Genomic DNA, 6,000 nt, shown 5'->3' with positions numbered 1-6,000 from the left:
GGCGGATCGGTTGGAACTAAACATAGTCGAAGGAGCGCAAATGACGACGGACAGAGAAAGAGGCATGGCAAAGGAAAGAAAAATGGTAGGGGGTAAGGTCCACGGGCAGGGAGAAAAAACGGTGCCTGTGAGAAAGCCCAAATTAGCAATATCCAAGCTGAAAAACAATTAAATTGATTAAAAGAGAGCTGGGCGAGCTGGTTTTGCTTGTAAAATGTAGAGGAGAAAACGAAAACAGCACAAATCAAAATAAATAGCCATGGCAAAGGCATCTAACACGAAGGCAAGATAACCGATGAGTGTTTTCCAAGTTAGGACAAGCGCATCACGATGTTTTGCAGTGTCCAGTAGGCAGATGAAGTCAGGGAGTTTGCGGGGATAAGATGGCCGCAGATGGCACTGGACAGGGCTAAGTATAGGTACATGACAGAGGCATTTGCCCAACAATGGAGAAGAACAGCAGATTGGGCTAGTTGGTGTAAATTCATAATGATGGTTCAACAGCGCAAACACACACAGACCAAGAAGGAGACAAGACACACACACCAGCGCTGAGCTTACAACTGATTTTTTATTGGGAAGAAGCACGTCAGAATATACACACACACAAAAAACAGCGCACATGCGCAATGTCAACAATCTCCTAGTGCTGGTAAATGGTAAAAACCGCTTTAAAAGCACGTGTGTATCCGCAGAACCGCTACCCATATGTAGAATATTCATTTCTCGAAGAGATAAAGGGTGCGCGAGTACGCCATCTGTAACATTATCTCTTCGAGAAATGAATATGCTACATAGTGGGTAGTAGTTCTGCTGATGCACACGTGCTTTTAAAGCGGTTTTTACCTTTTACCAGCACTAGGAGATTGTTGACATTGCGCATGTGCGCTGTTTTTTTTTGTGTGTGTATATTATGACGGGCTTCTTCCCAATAAAAAATCAGCTGTAAGTTCATCGCTGGTGTGTGTGTCTTGTCTCCTTCCTGGTCTGTGTGTGTTTGCGCGGTTGAATCATCATTATGAAACAACAATAGAGGTAGTTGAGCGTAGGATAATGACGTGTCACGTAGAGGGTGCGTGATTTTTATTGGTCTCATTCTTTTTCCTGCGTCTGCAGAGACAAAGAAGGAAGGGGAACTGACCATGATGAGAACGGGAAATTTGACCCAAGGAAAAAAAGGTGGTAAGTTCTTTTCTTTAAAAATACCTTAATGCACCTGAACCCGCCACCACTTTCTCTCGCGACATGTTTCTCTAAAGACTTGCGTGATTTTTTTCAGCCGGTGCCAAGAAAGGGGCGGCTGGAAAAGGTAGGACCGGACGCGTGCTGACCTCTTTCCTTGCTCGACAACGCTAATGTATTTTGACCAGAGACGGTTACATTTAGTTTGCACAGTCTGATTATTCATCTTCTCTATTTCAGGTGCGGGATCAAGCAAAGGTAAGAAAACTTCGTCTGAATTTATCACGACGCTAACACGGTTGATTACGCTCCGTGTTACCGAGCGTTTCCATAACTGAAAAATCTGAACAAAAGCATTCTTCAACGAGAAAGAGTTTACGAACGCAATTTGTTCATATATTGTAACATTTTACTATAAAAGTCAATATGTCTGCAGATCTCCCATCGGAAGGCTTGGATTATTTTCCTATTAAAATTTTTGCTATTGTCAAACAGGCTCCCCATTGATTTTCTATGGCCGTCTTTGACTTTCTATGGAAGTCTGAACTGTTGGATGCGAGCGATCGAAAAAATAAAAAAATAACAAAATTGTTGAGCATTAAAAAAATTAACCATTACCTCTAATATTTCTATAACAGGACATTATAATCCAACGTTCAAAATTATTCCCAAGAAAGCTGGACATGAGTCAGACAAGCAAAAGACGACAACGCACTCTCGTGGCATACCCTCTGTTCTTGGAGCGTACCTTCATTGGATATCACGGAATTGCCTCCGCTTCGATTCAATTTTCTCACATAGCTCTCTGAATACCTCACGCACGCCCAAAATCGGTTCCTATTGGTCACAGAAAAAATTTAGATCTTCGGGTCAATGGATAGGAGAAATGAAAGGCGAAAAATGAATGCAGCACCAGACAGGTAGGCAAGAACAATTGTTCCCCCATTTTCCGGTAAATACTGCAGGTATATAAAGCGATCAATCGATTAAACAGTCAAGAAAATTTAAACAACATTCGACTGGTCGGCAGAAAAGGCTGCGACTTGGTACGTAGCCTACTCGACTCGACACATTGTAGCTTTCGGGGCATGCAGGCGGACCGCACGATGCATCCACTTTGTTTCCGTTTTGTTATCAACATTGTTCGTTGGATACGTGCGAATGAATCCTTGATAACTTGGCATGCAGTTCACCTGTGATGAATAGCTGAAGCCAAAATATCAGTCAATCTGCGGTACCCTTTCGCAAAGTTCGAAGAATATGAAACGGGTGTAAATATTCTAACATACTTATGGATGCGCGCTACGAGCTGTAGCGGTCTTAGAAACATACGAGAACGCCTTTAGGGCTCCTCTACTCAAGCGCTTAGCCATGGGGTAAGCAAACCACTAGAAGAATACGCGGGTGTCTGAGAGCCTTGGCTTCAGGATGAACCAGCGCGAAAAAAAAAAAGAGAGAGAGAGAGAGAGAGAAAGTGCGCGCGCAAGGACCGTGTCATTCACTGTGGATTGCAATGGCCACTAGAACTGACAATGCCCCTGTTTCGGCGCCGTCGGGGGTCCTGGAACTAGCCAGCGCTGTATGAATGCGCGAATTCATGTATTGCAGAGTGCAGAAATTTTGCAGCGCTCTTAATTTTACTCATTGTTCTGCTCATCTATAAAAAAAAACTAAGAAATTAATTCGGAGCTTTTTCTGACGCATGCAGCATGCATGCGACAGACATCCACGCGCATAGGTTTTGCCGCGTGGCAAAATAACGTTGTCGATCTCGATCTGACGTTGTAGAAGTACGAGGTCTGTTAGAAAAGTATCCGACTTTATTTTTTTTTTTGCGAACACCTGATGGATATGAAACAAGCGCGCTTACAGCAGCCGACCTTGAACCCTCGTGCGCATGCACGAATTTTTTCCCGCCTGCCGATAGCATCAGTCGCTGGGAAGCAGCGTTTGAGCGAGGCAGTGCGCAATGCTCTCGTCGGTTTTTTGTTGAAGGAAAATGCCGACGCGAGAGGAGCAGCGCTACTACCTCAAATTTGGCCAGAAACTTGGCGATAGCCAAGTGGAAACCATTCGAAATGTTCAGGCGGCTTTCGGTGATGATGCTATGAGCAGCACACAGATTAACCCTTTGAGGGTCGAATTGTTTTGAAGAAAACTTTCCCAGGTGGTCAAATTACTTTATTGCGGATCTTGAATCTACAAAATGTATATAATCGAGAATAAATAGTAAAAAAAAATTAAGAACAGTACTTTGGTGACAGCATCACTCACAACTGGAAAATGTTCAATAGAATAGAATAGCAACGGTGATAAGCAAGCTAAGAGCAGCACCAATAAAAATAGAAATCAACTTTCGCCGCCTCTGCAAAACAGTGCCCACAAAGAGAAAACACGTTTCGCGCGACTCCGTTGCGATCACGCGGCGAAACCAAAACTACAAAAGGGGTGTTGCCGCAGTCTGTGCCGCCGCGCTAAAGCTAGACATAAGTTCTGCTTATCTCCGTAAGAAGGCAGCACAAAATTCAAACACTTCTTGTTAGTCCTAAGAGGTGGCAGCACCCCCCAGTGAGCACGCATTGTTCTTTTGGCACAAAATTTCAAACGGAAGATCGAAACCGTACCCGTACGGCAAAGACCTTGCGGGACAGAAAACCGCCGCCGTACATATACGGCAAAAACCTTCAAAGGGTTAAGCAGTGGTGCAACTGGTTTAAAGACGGCCGCACATCCGTGGAGAGAGAGCCACGCTCCGGTCGGCCATCAACATGCCGAAATGACCAGGTAATTGCCGAAGTGAACGCTGTGGTGATGCGGGACTGTTGTGTGACTATCCGAGAAATTGCGGAAGAGGTGGACATCAGCAATTTTTCTGCACATTCCATTATCACCGATGATTTGGCCATGGAGAGAGTTGCGGCGAAGTTCGTGCCGAAGCTGCTGACGGTGGAGAAAAAGCAGCTTCGTGTTGAAGACTCACAGGAGATGCTGGATTCCACAAACAGTTACCTTGACTTTACCGACGCCGTAATCACTAGTGACGAGTCTTGGGTGTACGGGTACGACCCGGAAACCAAATCCCAGTCGTCACAGAGGACGCATTCCACGTCACCAAGACCAAAGAAGGCCCGCCAAGTGCACAGCAATGCCAAAGTGATGCTGACTGCTTTTTTGATTCCCTCTGTGTGGCACACCACGAGTACGCACCCCACAGGGTCAAAGAATGACTAAAGAGTACTACAGGAATGTCCTCCATCGCCTACGTGGTGCTGTGCGGCGCATGAGACCGGAATTGAGGTCAACAAAAAATCGGCGCATCCCTCGCGGCATTGCTCCTGCACATTCCTCGCATTTGATTCAGACTTTTATGACGAAAAACCTGACTCCTGTAGTTCAACAGGCTCCTTACTCTCCTGATATGTCCCCCTACGACTTCTGGCTGTTTCCTAAAATCAAGATGCCATTGAAAAGAGCGCGATTTCAGAAAAGAATGGACATTATGGCTGCAACGACAGCAGAGCTAAATTCCATTCCGAAAAGGGCCTTTTCGGAATACTTCCAACAATGGCAGCACCGCTGGGAGATGTATATGGAGCCCCAAGGAGACTACTTTGAAGGTTATTAGGTTTTTAACGCTCCAGTTATGCCAGTTTTTTTTCTTCGGGCAAAGGTCGGATACTTTTCTAACAGACCTCGTATAGTTAAGACAAAGGCTGTCACTACCACTTGCATTCTCATGTTTCACACTCCTAGTGCACGTAGGCCAAGGTTGCAGTACCACCCTTTTGTTCTATTTCAATGGCTTCAATGCGCTCCATATGTATCAAGCAGCGCGAACACAACACAGGAAGAAGAAGGAGAATATAGTACAGAGCGCTGGACTTCAAACTTTTATTTGAGCAAAACTGAACCCGCACTTATATACACATACTAGGCAAAATCCCACCAAGGGGAGGGGGGGGGGGGCTACTATCTGTACTATCTTCTCCTCCTTCTTCCCGTGTTGTGTTCGCGCTGCTGATACATATGGATCGCAACCAACTAGCCCGGCAGATGGTGTTATTCAATGCGCTGTAGCTGGAGTTGTCCCACTGAGATCCCTTGCAACAATCGCTGCAGCATTCTGTACTGGCGCTCAGAGATATAATCCAACAAAGGTTGTATGGGAGCTAGTTGGTGCAGCGTTACGTTGGTGTAGCGTTACGTTACGTTAGTGTAGCATAATTCACACAAAGCGAAACTCAAATGTGCTTCGTTGTTTGTGCTTGCCATCTCTTTTACGTGGATTTATAAACTTCTCAACACCGCAAAAACTCCTTTACCAACGTGGTGCTTAGAGGCTGGTTATAGAGCTTAATTAAAAATGTACGGCGCTTACTCTGAACGGAATGCGTAGTTGTTGTTAGAAAAAAATGGCAAGCCCTTTATCAGTATTTATTTCTGTCATATGGGTAGTGAAAGCGCCCATCTATTGCGTCATTGTGAGTACCACTGCAGGCGTCTTGAACTTTTATTCCTTGGCATTCTTGGGACGATATTTGAAGATTCGATCGCGTGCTGCGGAATCGTTCGTCAAATTGTATTAGTTCTTACAGGTTGCCAGCCAGCTATTCAATTTTCCAACGTTGCTTTCTTTACGGATATGTGATCTTTACTGACGGCAACAAATCGTACTTCACATTACAGGAAAGAAAAAATAGCACCGTCCTGGCTTCCAGGTAAGCTGCCTTCGTAACGACGAGTTCAGTCTTTCAAATAATGCACAAACTTCAAGGTTATACAGGGCTGATAGCGCCAATATCTTAGCATTGTACAGGC

This window comes from Amblyomma mixtum, chromosome 6 (genome assembly GCF_055824585.1).
Source record: "Amblyomma mixtum isolate Tamu chromosome 6, ASM5582458v1, whole genome shotgun sequence".
In the NCBI taxonomy this organism is placed as follows: domain Eukaryota; kingdom Metazoa; phylum Arthropoda; class Arachnida; order Ixodida; family Ixodidae; genus Amblyomma; species Amblyomma mixtum.
The sequence above is the reverse complement of the archived record's forward strand: the minus strand, read 5'-3'. Positions refer to the sequence as shown.